The sequence below is a fragment of the Danio rerio genome, chromosome 13 (genome assembly GCF_052040795.2).
Source record: "Danio rerio strain M-AB ecotype USA chromosome 13, GRCz13ab, whole genome shotgun sequence".
In the NCBI taxonomy this organism is placed as follows: Eukaryota; Metazoa; Chordata; class Actinopteri; order Cypriniformes; family Danionidae; genus Danio; species Danio rerio.
In genome coordinates, this window is record NC_141033.1 from 52,092,904 (window position 1) to 52,110,646 (window position 17,743).

General features: G+C 39.2%; 1 protein-coding gene and 1 long non-coding RNA gene across 2 annotated transcripts in view; both read left to right on the top strand.

The window, feature by feature from the left end:
* Positions 1-17,743, top strand: part of LOC147841212 (uncharacterized) — a 1,204,737-nt gene that overhangs the window by 916,958 nt on the left and 270,036 nt on the right. The gene's annotated exons all lie outside the window — the stretch shown is intronic.
* Positions 1-17,743, top strand: part of egln1a (egl-9 family hypoxia-inducible factor 1a) — a 70,004-nt gene that overhangs the window by 46,446 nt on the left and 5,815 nt on the right. The window lies entirely within an intron of this gene.

Genomic DNA, 17,743 nt, shown 5'->3' on the forward strand with positions numbered 1-17,743 from the left:
CCCGCACTATATTCGGAAATTTATTCCCGAGCTGCAAGAAAACTGGTTGGGTCCCATGGTACAGCCACAGGAATGCAGACCTCTACCTTAGTGTCCCACGAGTGACGATATACAGCCACATCGTACTGTTACGAGTGTGATATTGCGTTTATTCAACGGTTCAAGGGCATAATCATTTATATAAAACAGAAAATCAAACACGGTGAGTCTCAAAAACCCTTTTGTTAGAGGACCTACTTTATTCCGCCGTTCATTCACATCTGTAGCTGACACCATTACCAATTCACCAACGTCACTTTAGAGCTAGAGTTTAAATGATTCTCTAGCGTAATGTCTAAAGTGAAGATAAAACAGCTGATTTTGCTCACATTTTAAGATTACAAGGCTGAACAGCATGAAATGTCATCAGTCTACAGAAATTTCCCAGCATTTCTCTGTTACAATCGGGATTTCACAATAATCAACCTTGAAAAATCCAAAGCAAAGGAAACACTAGCAGATTATTGTGGTATAAATACAGCACTACAGCATACAAAAGAGAGAGATCGACTTAGAATGTCAATTACCTGTTTAATAATGATTTGATCAGGTGCAGTTTGAAATACGAAAATGAAACGAGTTTTTCTCCCCTAAGGACTTATTATGCGGTCTCTGTTGCCATCTTGTGGGAGAACATTAATTGTTAACCTCTTTGTTCTGCATACTGATCGCCGACCTGCTGAAAGTCCAAAATTCTACTGTAAATATTTAAAGTAGGCGCTGTCCTTATAAATAAACTTTATAGTTGCAATTTAAACAATTACATTCTTACCTGAAAAACCACAAAAGTACATGATGTTGTCCAACAGCTGCAATATTTGTCAAACTGGAGTGAGTTTATTGATCTGCTGTTACTCTATGAGGGCGGAGTAATACACAAGAGTGAAGAAGCTGTAAGAGTGCTGTTATTACGAGAATATCACATGGTTATAAGCCAATCAGATTAGAGAACTAGACAGAACTGTTGTAGACCAATTTAGAAACATATATACTTTTAATTATATATATATATATATATATATATATATATATATATATATATATATATATATATATATATATATATATATATATATATATATATACGCTTGTGATTTGACATACTTACTTTATCCTCAGTTGTAAGTTTTTTTTTTTTGGATAAAAACGCCTGCTAAATTACTAAAAAAATTATAATTTATACATTTGAAGTCAGAATGATTAGCCCCCCTTTGATTTTGATTTTATTTTTTAAATATTTGCTAAATTATGTTGAACAGAGCAAGGAAATTTTCACAGTATGTCTGAAAATATTTTTTCTTCTTGAAAAAAATCTTATTTGTTTAATATAGGCTAGAATAAAAGCAGCTTATAATTTTTTAAAAGCTATTTTAAGGTCAAAATTATTAGCCCCTTTAAGCTGTATTTTTTGCTGATAGTCTACAGAATAAACCATCGTTATACAATAACTTGCCTAATTACCCTAACCTGCCTAGTTAACCTAATGAACCAAGTGAAGCCTTTAAATGTCACTTTAAGCTGTATAGAAGTGTCTTGAAAAATATCTAGTCAAATATTATTTACAGACATCATGGTAAAGATAAAATAAATTGGTTATTAGAAATGAGTTATTAAAACTGTTATGTTTAGAAATGTGTTGAAGGAGAAATCTACTCTCCACTAAACAGAAATTGGGGGAAAAAATAAACAGGGCTAATAATTCAGGGGCGCTAATAATTCTGACTTCAACTGAATAATACATATAAAAAGGTAACAACTAACTACTAACTAACAAACGAATAACTTAAAAACATTAACATAATAATGAAAATTGTACTAAACATATGGCATTTATAATTATGAATAAAAATTATGTAAAAAAATAATCATAAATAGGGGAAAATTTTGAGTATTTCAGAGCAGTTGTTTCATTCTGCTGCAAACCACTGATGTTTTTTTACGACTCAAAACAGCACTGAGTTTGAGCTCCAGCAAACTGAGTTGAGTTGACAGATTCCTGCAGTGTTGGTCATCATGTAAACATCAGGTTAATGAATACCTCTTTCATAACGTCCCACGTGTGTCTCTGCCGCGGTTTTAAACTCGCCGTGACCCAGTGGCTCGTCCAATCTCAGCTTTCCGTCGCTCAACACCCGCTTTCTCTCAGACAGAGCCGCAGTGTTTCCTACTGCACACAGAAACATTGGCCCTGGATTAGAGAAACATACATTTGCAATGAAAAATAAGAGGAATCTGCAAACCTCATGTCAAGAAAAAACCTGGACAAAAAAATAAACAAAAGTGTAGCTTGTAAAAAAGAAAATCTGTAGTTTAAAAATACATGTCTATAAAAATCTGCCCTAAAAAAATCAGTTGTCTTAACCCTTACAACCTTTTTGGCATGTTTTCATCCACTCTGGGGTGTTTTGTGTCTTAATTTGACCATAACCTTTTTTCTGTGTTTCAGCTAGCAGAATGACTTTTGTTGACAAATCTTATTTTGACACATATTTTAAGAAAATTCATTCATTCATTCATTCATTCATTCATTCATTCATTCATTCATTCATTCATTCATTCATTCATTCATTCATTCATTCATTCATTCATTCATTCACACATTCATTCATTCATTCACACATTCATTCATTTATTCATTCACACATTCATTCATTCATTCACACATTCATTCATTCATTCACACATTCATTCATTCATTCATTCATTCACTCACTCACTCATTCATTTTCGGCCGTTTTTCTGGGGCCGAGTCGCAGGGGCAGCGGTCTTAGGAGAGAACCAAAGACTTCCCTCTCCCCAGACACTTCCTCCAGCTCCTCCAGGGGTATCCCGAGGTGTTCCCAGGCCATCCAAGAGACATAGTCCCTCCTCCCTGTGGGACATGCCTGGAACACTTCCCTAGGTCGGCATCCAGGAGGCATCCGAAACAGATGGCCGAGCCCCCTCAGCTGACTTCTCTCGATGTGGAGCAGCGGCTCTACACCGAGCTCCTCCCGCGTGACAGAGCTCCTCACCCTATCCATAAGAGTGCACCCTGCCACCCTTCGAAAGAAACTCATTTCGGCCGCTTGTATCTGAGATCTTGTCCTTTCGGTCATGATCCAAAGCTCATGACCATAGGTGAGAGTAGGAACGTAGATTGTTGGTAAATCGAAAGCTTTGCCTTTCGGCTCAGCTCCTTCTTCAGCACAACGGACCGGTACATCGACCGCATTACTGCTGCCGCTGCACAGATCCGCCTGTCAATCTCACGCTCCATCCTTCCCTCACTCGTGAACAAAACTTCAAGATACTTAAACTTCTCCACCTGGGGTAAGGACTTTCCTCCAACCTGGAGATGGCAAACCAGCATTTTACGGTGCAGCACCATGGCCTTGGACTTGGAGGTGCTGATTCTCATCCCAGCCGCGTCACACTCGGCAGAAAACTGCCCCAGTGCATGCTGAAGGTCCATGTTTGATGAAGCCAACAGAACAACATTGTCTGCGAATAACAGAGATGAAATCCTGTGGTCCCCGAACCGGACCGTCTCCAGCCCAAGGCTGCGCCTTGAAATTCGGCTGCGCCGAGGTCCCGACTCTCTGTGGTCGTTAAAAATCCCAGGATGTCCTTCGAAAAGAGTAGGGGTTTAACCCCGGCATCCTGGCCAAATCTGCCCACTGGCCTTTGTCCATCATGGCCTCCTAACCATCCCCATATTCAATTGGCTTCATCACTGTCACCTCTCCACCAATCAGCTGGTGTGTGGTCTGGCGCAAAATGGCTGCCGTCGCGTCATCCAGGTGTATGCTGCACACTGGTGGTAGATGAGGAGATTCCCCCCACTGTGTAAAGCGCTTTGAGTGCCCAGAAAAGCGCTATATAAATGTAAGGAATTATTATTATTATTAAATTCTGTCCATAAAACTTATGAATAGAATTGGTGACAAAGGGAGTCCAACAAGCACTGGAAACAAGTCTGACTTAATGCCGGCAATGCGAAACAGACTCTTATTCTGTTCATCCAGGAACGAGACGGCCCTTAACAGAGCGCCTCCGACCCCATACTCCCCGAGCACTCTCCACAGAATGCCATGAGGGACTCGGTTGAATGCCTTCTCCAAGTCAGCCAGAAAATGCTTTGAATAAAAAAAAAACTTAGCAATACACTCAAATTGACTACTCTCTTGTTATGTTCGGGATAAAAACATCCACTGAATTAAGTGAAGTTTATTTATAAACTAATTTCGAGAGGAGCACATGATTGATATGATTATGATTGATTGATATGACTTATGATTGAAAGCAGCTGATCCTCGTAAGCTAATGAACGATCCACCAATCAGAGGATTCCTAGGTCACTATAAATAACCAGAGTATCTTACCTTAGCCATCTTCGTCTTGAAGAATCTCCCCTTCCACCCCTACTCCTCCGCTTATCAGGGCAGCACAGAGGCCCAATGGTTAGCATCATTGCCTCACAGCAAGAACGTCACTGGCTCAGACCTACTCACACCTGCAGCTTCTCCACGATGGACATCCAGCGTTCTCCAGCGCCTAGACTGCAGCTCTGCACAAGAGGTTTGGCCAGAGGAGAAAGGGTTGTGCCCAACTGAGCCTGGTTTCTCTAAAGGTTTTTCCTTCACTTTCATCAATTGGTAAAGTTCATTGCCACTGTCGCCACTGGCTTGCTTGGTTTGGGACTTGTTGAGCTTCGCATTGATGGATTTGCTCTTCAGTGTTTGGACTTTCAGCAGTGAAAATTAAACCACACTGAACTGAACTAAACTCTGAAAACTGGACTGACACAGTTGCTTTGACACAATCTACATTGTAAAAGCGCTATAGAAATAAAGATGAATTCAATTGAATCTTACTCTCAGTCCTGTCTCAGTTCTCATCTCTTTTTTCATCTTCTGCTTGTTGTCAATCTCATTCCGTCTCTTAATCTCATTCTGAGGTTGTGAAATCATCTTTTGTGTTGAATCTTGAATTGTAATTCAGTAAATTCCTCGTTCTGTGTGAGCGAATAAACTCACGTTACCCTAACCCTTCTACATACATTGACCATCGCCCTCTGTCTTATCTCTACTATGTTGACACATCTGCTGATTATTTGAGCAGTTTTTTTTTTTTCTGGTTAAAGAGATACTCTGTTATCCAAATGCAATAATTAGTTTAGTAAGTTGGCCTTGCATTGCAGAGCTTTATAAATACACAGAGTCTCATGCAGTCCAGGCCTCAGAAACAGCCGTTCTCTGACAAACAGGCATTTCTGGTGTAGCAGCAGGAGAAATGTTTTCCACAAGGCCTCCGGGATGTTTAATAACACTGCCTTTCCAATTTTAGGCCAACTCCAAGGTAATAAAATCTGTCCAAGGGGACTGAAAAGCACAAACCAAATACCTGCATGCCTGGAGGACACCAAATGATGACAAAATAGATACAATTTCCTGGTGTACCAATAAATGCTCGAGTACAATTGGAAAAGTGCTGGGGAAAGAAATGAGATCTGATACGATGTTGACACACACCGAATAACCTCCCAAACCAGTCTCTCAAAAACACACGGATAATGATAGAAATCTGTTTGAATGTCAGACAGATTAGGAGCACATACACACCAAAACGAAAAGATGAGAAAAGATAGGGAGCAAACTACCACCAGGGGCCTCATGTGATAAGACTTGTGTTGAATTCATACTAAAACATTGCACACTGACAAAGCTGTAAATGTGCGTACGCAGTAAAAAAAATCAGATGTATGCAATCCACGCATATTCTCTTTTTACATACGAATTAACGTGAAATTGAGCGCAACAAGCACAAGCGAAAAACCCCTCCCTGCCTCCTCCCACGTAAAAATATGGTAGTTGTTGTGAGAACAGCGGTTACTCCTCTTGTGCACCACCAGAGGGAGCCATCACCGAAATTCTAATCGGATTCTCGAACTCAAATTCCCATAAGCCCTTCTGCCTGTCAATGATTGCGGCACAGGTGTCTTGCATCATCCTCAGTCTAATGGACAAACTGAACGTCTGAATCAAGAAATCATTCGCTTCCTTCACTCTAAAGCTGCGGTCACATTAGAGTTTGAGCATGCGATATTCTGTCGTGCGGTGCTGCGAAAAGGGGCGGGATTAAACAAGATGATTAGACATTAAAAAGCAAGTAATTGCTCCATGTTTTAAATTTCTGTCTAGAGATCTCATGTTTTGATCCTCGAATGGTCTCACGCAGTAAAGTGATGCAATTTCACAGGTCAGAGTTCGCCAAGCTTGAACTTTGCACCGCAACAACCTGCGAAACTTGATGCATGACCCTGCGTTTCCGGTCTGACGCATTTACATGCATATGAATGGAACTCTATGGGAGGAAAAGCCCAGTGTGACCGCAGCTTTACTGCTGGGCAAATCAAGACTTCGCAATGAGTATGGGTGAGAGTGTGATTTAAATGCACTGAGATGATGCAAGACACCTGTGCCGCAATCAGTGACAGGCAGAAGGGCTTATGGGAATTTGAGTCTGATGCTGCGTCCGAAACCGCATACTTCCATACTATATAGTACGCCAAAATCAGTATGTGAGCCGAGTAGTATGTCCGAATACATAGAATTCGAAAATCAGTATGCGAGAAGTACCCGGATGACTTACTACTTCCGGCGAAATTCTGGAGTGCGCATCTCATGCACGCTGCGCTATCCCATGATGGCCCGCGAGCGAATTCATGAATGGGAGTGAAGCGACGCAAATTACGCAGGTAGGTCGCGTGACCATGACAAAATGGCGGATGTAGTACGTCCGAGTTTCATTCATACTTTTACATTCATACTGTATAGAAAGTACTTTTCTAACGGCTGAGTAGTACGTTTAAATTCAAATGCAGTACCTACTGAGTTGTACGCGGTTTCGGACACAGCCTGAGAGTCCGATTAGAACTCCGGTGATGGCTCCCTCTGGTGGTGTACAAGTGGAGTAACCGTATTCTCACTTACAACAGAAATGACTCTACTTTGGCAAAACCAAACAAAAAAGCAATGGCAAAAGCAAGCAAGAAGAGAAACTTCACAGAATGTGAATTGGAGGTGCTCCTATCGGAGGTAGACCAGAGGAAAACTGTGTTATTTGCAAGTTTGTCCTCCGGAATTAATAAAAAAAGAAAAAAATAGAGTGAGAGAGTTTACCTGACACGGTTAACGCAGTGGGGTCTGAACATCGCACTGTGAGTGAATTAAAAAATAAATGGTCTGATGTAAAGGTACAGGTTAAGAGGAGAACAGCGGCGCACCGTCAAAGTGTGGACCGAACAGGCGGTGGAACAGGGGATGCTGAACTAACACCCTTTGAGGAGAAAGTTGCCTCAATTGTGGGCGACACACAATTTTAAAGTTGATTTGATTATTTTATCTCAAATGGTGTCAGAGTTTAATTGACTAATTTGACAATTTTTACATTAAAAGATATTTTTTAAATATTATAAAATAAATAAAGTGCTAATTCTAAAAACAGAGTCTTGTGCAATGAGCAGGATGTTTTTCTGAACATTTTGGTATTGGTTTTACTGTATAAGTTAATATGGTTGAATTGTTTAATTAATTCGTATGGTTAATTATTTTTTTAATTGAGAAATTAAGCCTTGTGCAACGTAAAGGGCCTAATTACCTGTTTTTTTTTTTTTGGCTCAAACTATAACAGGAGCAAAGAATTCAATTGGTATGAAATTGAATGTCTAATGAATGTCAAACGTCAAATTAACTTTAAACCGGTTCAACAGCATGTTATGAAAACCTTATATATCTGCTAGATATGCGAATGATCCCGTCCCATACAGCTGCCATTGTTTACATACATAGCAAATTTTAAATACATATAATCAAATTAATAATAAAAACAAGAGATTCCCAAACTGTAGATCATACAGTACATTGATATAAAGAGAAAGTAGTTTATTAAATATTAAAAATAAAATGAAAACTATTGAAATGATTAAAGATGAACTAAAACAATAATGAGCACACTCACTCACACACACACAAGATGAAGTTATTGAAACATTACCTCTAAATCTCAAGGGCTACTGCAAATACATATTTCAGGTCAAGCGGGTTTGGCAGAGGTTGCACAAAATGTCCTGAGAAACAGAAAAGAGAGCGAACAGCCTCATGCGGGACCCAATATCAACACTCATGCAGGATTTACAACGCATGAATGCTGACAGATGTATTTTTGGCAGGAAAAACAGCCATTTAATTGGAACAAAGTATGCATTTTCTTGGCTAGACCTACCGGAGCTTAGAAAGTGTGATTAAGTGTATTCCAAGGTTTTCGCATTTCTCACTGACTCACATCCGTATTTTATTGGGTAGAATTTCTCAGCCGGATCACGGGACTCTCTGTTTCGCAATCAGTGCACGAACGTTAGCAATCTAATTACAGACCTCATTCTGAATGATATTATGACTAACATGTTTACATGAGTCGCTTTCATAAATTTCCTTTCATCTTCCCATTTTACATGCACACGACATTACTTCAAAATCGGACCCCATCATGAAAATCATCCAGGATTTAACATGCAAAAAAATGTTGGGTTGTGTTAACCAAATGCTGGGTCAGATATGGACAAATCTAACGGTAGTGTTTTTAAAACAACCCAAAGTTGGTTTTGTCCATATTTGAGCCAACGATTAGTTACAACATCCCAGTCATTTTTAGAGTTCATCTTTGTTATGGTAACAGAGCTCATTTTAAGAGCCTCATTTGTTGTTCAAATGAACGTTTAATGCATATTTACAAATCGTTGATGTGTTGCATGATAATGTTGCTGAAAAGCTGCCAAAAAATGCATGAAAATAAATTTTAAACTAATGCTGGGTTGCTGTAACTCAGTGTTAGGTCGAATATGGAATAACAAATATGGGTTAAAACAGGGATCTCCAAACTCAGTCGTAGAGAGCCTAACCCAGGCGTGTCCAAACTACGGCCCGCGGGCCATCTGCGGCCCGCAATCAGTTTTGTGGCGGCCCGCGAGGCTTTTTATAAATATCAATAGAATCTGGCCCGCTATACAAAAATGAACGTAATTCAATAAATAACCACCGGGTGTCATGCATTCAATTAAGCAGCAGTTCTTGTTATGATCTATCTATCTATCTATCTATCTATCTATCTATCTATCTATCTATCTATCTATCTATCTATCTATCTATCTATCTATCTATCTATCTATCTATCTATCTATCTATCTATCTATCTATCTATCTATCTATCTATCTATCTATCTATCTACACACAGTTGAAGTCTGAATTATTAGCCCCTCTTTCATTTATTTCTTCTTTTTTAAATATTTCCCAAATGATGTTTAACAGAGCAAGGACATTTTTACAGTATGTCTGATAATATTTTTTCTTCTGGAGAAAGACTTTTGTTTTATTTCGGCTTGAATAAAAAGCGGTTTAAATTTTTTTATGAACCATTTTAAGGTCAAAATTATTAGCCCTTTAAGTCTTCAGAACAAACCATTGTTATAAAATAACTTGCCTAATTACCTTAACTTAACTAGTTAACTTGATTAACCTAGTGAAGCCTTTAAATGTCACTTTAAGCTGTATTGAAGTGTCTTAAAAATATCTAGTCAAATATTATTTACTGTCATCATGGCAAAGATAAAATAAATCAGTTATTAGAAATGAGTTACTAAAACTAATATGTTTAGAAATGTGTGAAAAAAAATCTTCTCTCCGTTAAACAGAAATTGGGGAAAAAATAAACGGGGGCTAATAATTTAGGGGGGCTAACAATTCTGACTACAAGTGTATATATATACGTGTCTGTGTGATGTATGTAAAATTTGGCCCGCGACAACGTTTGTCTTTTTGCATCTGGCCCTCGGCCCAAAAAGTTTGGACACCCCTGGCCTAACCAAACACATCTGAACCAGCTAATCAAGCCCTTACTACATGTACTAGAAACTTTCTGGCAGTTGTGTTGAAACAGGTTAAAGCTAAAGTCAGCTGGACAACAGCCCTCCATTCAATGCTTTTGATGCACAGATTTCAAGAGTTCACACTTAGCTGATGATCTATCAAAAGCTTGTTTGGCATGCTGTCCCAGGAGAGAGCCCCGAGCTCAAGGGATCCTCGAGCCTGGGGCTTCCTTCCGTTGGCAGAGTGAGAGGGGATCTCAGAACTCCCCGGCTGCGTTAGCTAAGGGAACGTGGAGAAAAGGAGTTAGACAAGTGCTTGATTGTTATACATGTTGTATATCTTTGGATGGTGGGAGGAAACCCGGGGACAACCCAAGCGGACACGGGGAGAATATACAAACTCCTCACAGAAACGCCTACCGGCCTGGCGTGACCAAATCAGCAGTGTTCTTGCTGTGGGGCGCACAGTGCTAACCTCTGGGCCGCTGTGCCGCCCGATTGTTGGTAAAGGAGGAGAATTGGGGAGGAAGGGGGGTTTCTTCCAAACCAAGATAAAATGGACTGAAAACTGTGGTTATTTATAGTAGATTAGGGCTCATATGATTGGAAGATTAGCTAATACGAGACCGGCCCGGATAAATCATAAGCACGTGATCCTCTCGAAATTAGTTTATGAATAAACCTCACTTAAAGGGTAACAAAACACCAAAACACATGTTCTGAGATGTTGACAGTCGTATATGTGTCCCACACTGCTAAAAACACTATTAGGATACATATACTTCACAAAAAATTTGAAAAATGGTTGTTTTTGCATTATATCAAGCAAATTGGTTCTTCTGGTTTGAAAATAAATGTTGAAGCTGCGTCACGGCCATGAGATCCTTGTGTAAATTCTGGCACAGAGACTGGATGTCTGTATGGTCGGTACAAAGTGCCGAAGTTTTCATCCAATTCATAAGGAAAAACTTGGTACGAACCAATCAGCGCGATCTATTGAGTATGCGGTGCATCTTCATTAACATGCATGATGGCTTCGAAGAAGCTTCGTTTTTACCTGTTACAGTGTTCAGAGAGGAGCCACGTTGTGTTGCCAAATGTAATTTAAACAAGTGATAAAAGAAGAATTGTTTGGAGACACGGATCATCAGGTAAACCCTTACCCATCACCGTCCTGTCACCAGGACGCTTAAGTTTACGTCACATTTTTGCAATTAAATCCTAACCTAATCATGACACACTCGATATCATTGGAAAAGACCTCTGAATTCATATTTTACCACAGTTTCTTATGTAGGAAGAGTAATTAGATTAAAACACATTTACTGTCATCCTACGACCTGTGGGATCATTTACTGCTACATATTTAAACCATAATGTTGTAGTCTGAACATAAAGCAAACATGACAAACTATATATCAAGCCTAAAATGTCTAGTTTCCAGCTCTGCTGACTGAATTTTTGATCGATATTACTGAGCAATATTGATTTATTCCATGTTGCCAAATCTAGGGAGTTTAATAAGTTTTCTAGGGAGTGGAATAAATTAATATTGCTCAGTAATATCGATCAAAAATCAAGTCAGCAGAGCTGGAAACTAGACATTTTAAGCTTGATATAGTTGATACATGGTTTAATATACAAATTGTCATGATTAGATTAAGATTCAATTGCAAAAAATGTGCACCCAAGCGACATTTAATGGGTTAAATTACCTAAAATTGGCAACATGGGTGATTCACTCAGCCTGCATCTCGTAAATCTATATAATATAGCAATAAAAAAAAAAAAATCACTTATAGAAATTAAACAAGAGAAATTTTGAAGCTGCGTCACGGCCATGCGATCATTGTGTAAATTCCGGTGCAGAGACTTAATGTCTGTACAGTACCAGTCGGTACAAAGTGACGTCTTTAAGTTTTCAGCATTAATTCATAAGGAAAAACTTGGTTCAAACCAATCAGCGCGCTCTATTGTGTATGAGGTGCATTTTCATTAACATGCATGATGGCTTTGAAGAAGCTTCGTTTTTACCTGTTACAGTGTTCAGAGAGGAGCCACGTTGTGTTGCCAAATGTAATTTAAACAAGTGATAAAAGAAGAATTGTTTGGAGACACGGATCATCAGTTAACCCCTTACCCATCACCGTCCTGTCACCAGGACAAGTTTACGTCACATTTCTGCAATTAAATCCTAAACTTATCATGACACACTAGATATCACTGGAAAAGACCTCTGAATTCATATTTTACCACAGTTTCTTATGTAGGAATGCCAACACTGGGAGAACATGCAAACTCCACACAGAAACGCCAACTGACCCAGCCGGGACTCGAACAAGTGAACTTCTTGCTGTGAGGAGGCAGTGCTAACCACTGAGCCACCATGCCACCTCTTGTTTAATTTCTATAAGTAATTTTTTTATTATTTAATTGCTATATTATATAGATTTTCGAGATGCAGGCTGAGTGAATCACCCATGTTGCCAATTTTTGGTAATTTAACCCATTAAGGGCTCTATTTTGACGGTCCATGCCCAGAGCGTGGCATGGACACTTTCAGGGCGTGTCAGAACGCATTTTTGCTAATTTAAGGACGGGAAATCTGCCTTGCGCCAAGGCGCATGGTCTAAAAGGGTTGAGTTAATTTTCTTAATGAGTTATAGGTGTGTTTTGAGAATAAACCAATTAGAGTCTCATCTCCCATTCCCTTTAAGAGTCAGCTGCGCCGCGCCAAGAGCGCAATCGCTATTTACAGGACGCAAAGTAAGTCTAAGTGGAAAAAATGAGCATTTCACAAGCAAACAGTTCACAGTTTATTAACAGAAAACAGTTAAACAGAGCATCTACTGCGTGAGAATGAGAGATAATGGATCTACTTTCACTTTCGCTCTTGGATATGGAAACCTTTATGCACAGACATCAATTAGCCTAAAAATAAATACTTTTGTTTGTTAAGCGCAAATATTCATTTCAAAACTATTTCTAAATTCAGTTCTAATTTCCAGCAAACAAATAAATGAATAATAATAATGAAGTGTGCTCAAAAACCTGAGTTATATCCTAAAACACATGCTGTGCTCCATATGGTCTAAAACCTGACAGGTGGACAAATTTAAGCTTGTTTTTAATAAAACAAATATAAATATGGATATAATAAATAATTCTGCTAATAATAATAACATTATACAAAAGCAATTTGTTATGAATGAACTAAAAAAAGCCTCCCGAGATGAAGAAGACATAAAAGCAGTGGTTTTTCATATTTATGTAGGCTAGAAAATAATATGTTTTGTAATATTTTAATTCTTTATATTTATATTCTATATCTATTCTTATTATATCCTATATATATCCTTAATATTTACATTTTTTCATATGTAAAGATATTTGCCTATTGCTCTCTTGTGTGTATTAAGCAGTGTGTAAGCGAGGCGCAACTCTGCGCTGGAGTTTAGACCGGGTTTGTTTTGGTTTAATGAAAAATCTATTATAGTTTCTCAAAATAGCAACGCGCCAGCGGTCCGCCTCAGAACGCCTTCCTTTTTAGACCAGAACGCCTATGGGCGCACAAATGAGCGCTAATGCATTTGCTATTTAAACAGCGTAGCGTAACGCCTCAAAACCACTCTTGCGCCAAGCTGAAACTAGCAAAAGACTATTGCGCCGCACCTTGCGCCACACTGCGCCGGGTGTATAATAGGGCCCTAACTTGGGTGCTTAGGTTTACGTCACATTTTTGCAATTAAATCCTAACCTAATCCTGACAATCTGTACAGTAAACTATATATCAACTATATATCAAGCTTTAAATGTCTAGTTTCCAGCTCTGCTGACTTGATTTTTGATCGATATTACTGAGCATTATTAGTTTATTCCACTCCCTAGAAAACTTATTAAACTCCCTAGATCTGGCAACATGGAATAAATCAATATTGCTCAGTAATATCGATCAAAAATTCAGTCAGCAGAGCTGGAAACTAGACATTTTAGGCTTGATATATAGTTTGTCATGTTTGCTTTATGTTCAGACTACAATATCATGGTTAAAACATGTAGCAGTAAATGATCCCACAGGTCGTAGGATGACAGTAAATGTGTTTTAATCTAATTACTCTGGTTTCCTCCGGGTGCTCTGGTTTCTCCAACAGTGCACTTTAGGGGAATTTAAAAAAATAAATTGGTTGTAGAGTATGAGTACGTGTGTGAATATGGGTGTTTTCCAGTACTGGGCTGCAGCTGGAAAGGCATCCGCTGTGTAATACTAATGCTGGAATAATCGGTGGTTCATTCCACGGCGGTGACCTCTAAAATAGACACTAAGCTGAAGGAAAATGAATGAATGAAAATGAAACATGTTTTGAACATCATACAGTAGCTGCTTACAGAGCTTATTTCAATTCAACCATTGTGTCCACATCCAAATGTCCACATGACTCAAGTGTGATTTGGGCTCGCCGTGACCTTTTGACCCTTAGTGACCTCAGTGACCTCTCCCGCTGTCAGGCTCATCAGAGTGGACAGTTCTGGAGTCAGGATAATCAGCTTTTCTCTTCACTAAAACGCGGCTTTAATAAGCCTATTGATTTCAGCAGGCATCGATCCGCCCTTAAATCCGCCAGACGTGACTGATAACCGGGATTTCTTTTGTCTGAAAATCACTATAAGACCCGGAGCAACGGCACAAGTACAGCACAAATGTTAAACGTGGAAAAAGTCGAGTGCTTGACACACATATGTCCACTGTTTTGTCAGTTCAGCGGGTTGGAGGCGTCCCGGTAGGATTGAACGCTTGACTGCGCAATAATGAAAGGCCAAAGAGCAAAGAGAGACTGAGATATTGTGTATTATATATAAAACCCCTACGGCGTCTGCTGCGGGATTCATGTATACACACATTTGTTTTCTTTATCAGCTGAAGCTACAGTCCACATCCTCCAGTGGATTCATGTGTAAATAATACGCAACATAAGTTGAGAAGAGAAACACAAATATGCTGTGGATTTAACTTTAGATTACAGCCTGAAAATAATATTAATAAGTGATCATGACCTATGATTTTCTCAATATCATAACACAATTTCTTTTCTTGATATTTATGTAGGCTAGAAAATAATATGTTTTGTAATATTTTAATCCTTTATATTTATATCCTATATCTATTCTTATTATATCCTATATATATCCTTAATATTTAAATTTTTTCATATGTAAAGATATTTGCCTATTGCTCTCTTGTGTGTATTAAGCAGTGTGTAAGTGAGGTGCAACTCTGCGCTGGAGTTTAGACCGGGTTTGTTTTGGTCTAATGAAAAATCTATTATAGCTTCTCAAAATAGCAACGCGCCAGCGGTCCGCCTCAGAACGCTTTCCTTTTTAGACCAGAACGCCTATGGGCGCACAAATGAGCGCTAATGCATTTGCTATTTAAACAGCGTAGCGTAACGCCTCAAAACCACTCTTGCGCCAAGCTGAAACTACCAAAAGACTATTGCGCCGCACCTTGCGCCACATTGCGCCGGGTGTATAATAGGGCCCTAACTATGATTTTCTCAATATCATAACACAATTTCTTTTCCCAAAAGAATATTTAATAAAATATATATTTCAAAAGAATAATAATAAAAAAAAGAAAACATTTAAAATACACTCACCGGCCACTTTATTAGGTACACCTTACTAGTTCCGGGTTTGACCTTCTTTTGCCTTCAGAACTGCCTTAATCCTCCGTGGCATAGATTTAACAAGATTCTGGAAATATTGCTGAGATTTTGCTCCATATTGACATGATAGCATCACACAGCTGCTGCAGATTTGTCGGCTGCACATCCATGATGTGAATCTCCCGTTCCACCACATCCCAAAAGTGGTCTATTGGATTGAGCTCTGGTGACTGTGGAGGCCATTTGAGTACAGTGAACTCATTGTCATGTTCAAGAAATCAGTCTGAGATGATTCACGCTTTATGACATGGTGCATTTCCTGCTGGAAGTAGCCATTAGAAGAACTGTGGTCATAAAGCGATGGACATGGTCAGCAACAATACTCAGGTAGGCTGTGGCGTTAAGACAATGCTTAATTGGTACTAATAGACCCAAAGTGTGTCAAGAAAATATCCCCACACCATTACACCACCACCACCAGCCTGAAACGTTGATACAAGGCAGGATGGGTCCATGCTTTCATGCTGTTGATGCCAAATTCTGACCCGACCATCCGAATGTGGCAGCAGAAATGGAGACTCATCAGAGCAGGCAATGTTTCTCCAATCTTCTATTGTCCAGTTTTGGTGAGCCTGTGGGAATTGTAGCCTCAGTTTCCTGTTCTTAGCTGACAGGAGCGGCACCCGGTGTGGTCTTCTGCTGCTGTAGCCCATCCGCCTCAAGGTTGGACGTGTTGTGTGTTCAGAGATGCTCTTCTGCAGATCTCGGTTGTAGCGAGTGCTTATTTGAGTTACTGTTGCCTTTCTATCAGTCTGGCCATTCTCCTCTGACTTCTGGCATCAACAAGGCATTTGCACCCACAGAACTGCCGCTCACTGGATATTTCCTCTTTTTCAGGCCACTCTCTGCATTATAGTTCAGCATTTACTATTGCATTATTAAAATCCAAAATCATGTCTGTTAACATTAGTTAATGTACTGTGAGTTTACATGAACTAGCAATAAATAACTGTATCACAATTATTATGAAGGTGAATACATACAGTAATACATGTATTGTTCATTGATTGTTAGTACATACATTAAATAACATTAACTAATACAACCTTATTGTAATGTGGTCCCCAGAAGTTTAGTATTTTTAAGCACCTAATATATATATATATATATATATATATATTTAGTATAGACTGTTTTCATTATGGGGCTGCAAGTGACGCAGTGGGAAGCACTGTCGCCTCACAGCAAGAAGGTCGCTGGTTCGAGTTCTGGCTGGCTCAGTTGGCGTTTCTGTGTGGAGTTTGCATGTTCTCCCCATGTTGGTGTGGGTTTCCTCCGGGTCCTCCGGTTTCACCCAAAGCCCAAACAAATGCGCTATAGGGGAATTGGGTAAGATAAAAAATTGTCTGTGGTGTGTGTGTGTGTGTGTGTGTGTGTGTGTGTGTGTGTGTGTGTGAATGGGTGTGTATGGATGTTTCTCAGTGATGGGTTGCAGCTGGAAGGGCATCCACTGTGTAAAACATATGCTGGATAAGTTGGCGGTTCATTCTGCTGTGGCGACCCCATTTTAATAAAGAGACTAAGCCGAAAAGAAAATGAATGAATGTTTTCATTTTGATTCCACTGATACTGAAATTCTACAGCCACTAAATAATGCCTAGTGACTTTCACCCATTCTCAATATCATAAGACTCTGTTGAAAGAGGAAAATCCTGACAAATATTTCTCTGGATCTGACCAGCAGATGACCCAAACACAAGCTCTGGCACCAAACCTAGAAAGAGAGAACACACACACAACACAAAACAACCATCAACTGTGGAGGCCGTGCAGTGAATGCCAGAAAAATGTTTTATAACTCTGTTTTTGACTTGTTTTTCAATGCAAATACCTAAACATTATTAAAGAGGACCTATTCTGCCCCTTTTCACAATAAGTAAACTAAGTTTCTGATTTTTCCACAGTGTGTTTGTGAATTTACAGCTCAAAATTCCACACAAATAATGTTTTTTAACTCTCTAAAAGTGATGCTTTCAGGCTTTGATCCTAATTGTGGTGTTTTGGTGACCGTCGCTTTAAATTCAAAACGAGATTGTGCTCTTTTTATAAGAGGGCAGAGTTTTGTGGGCTGAATGT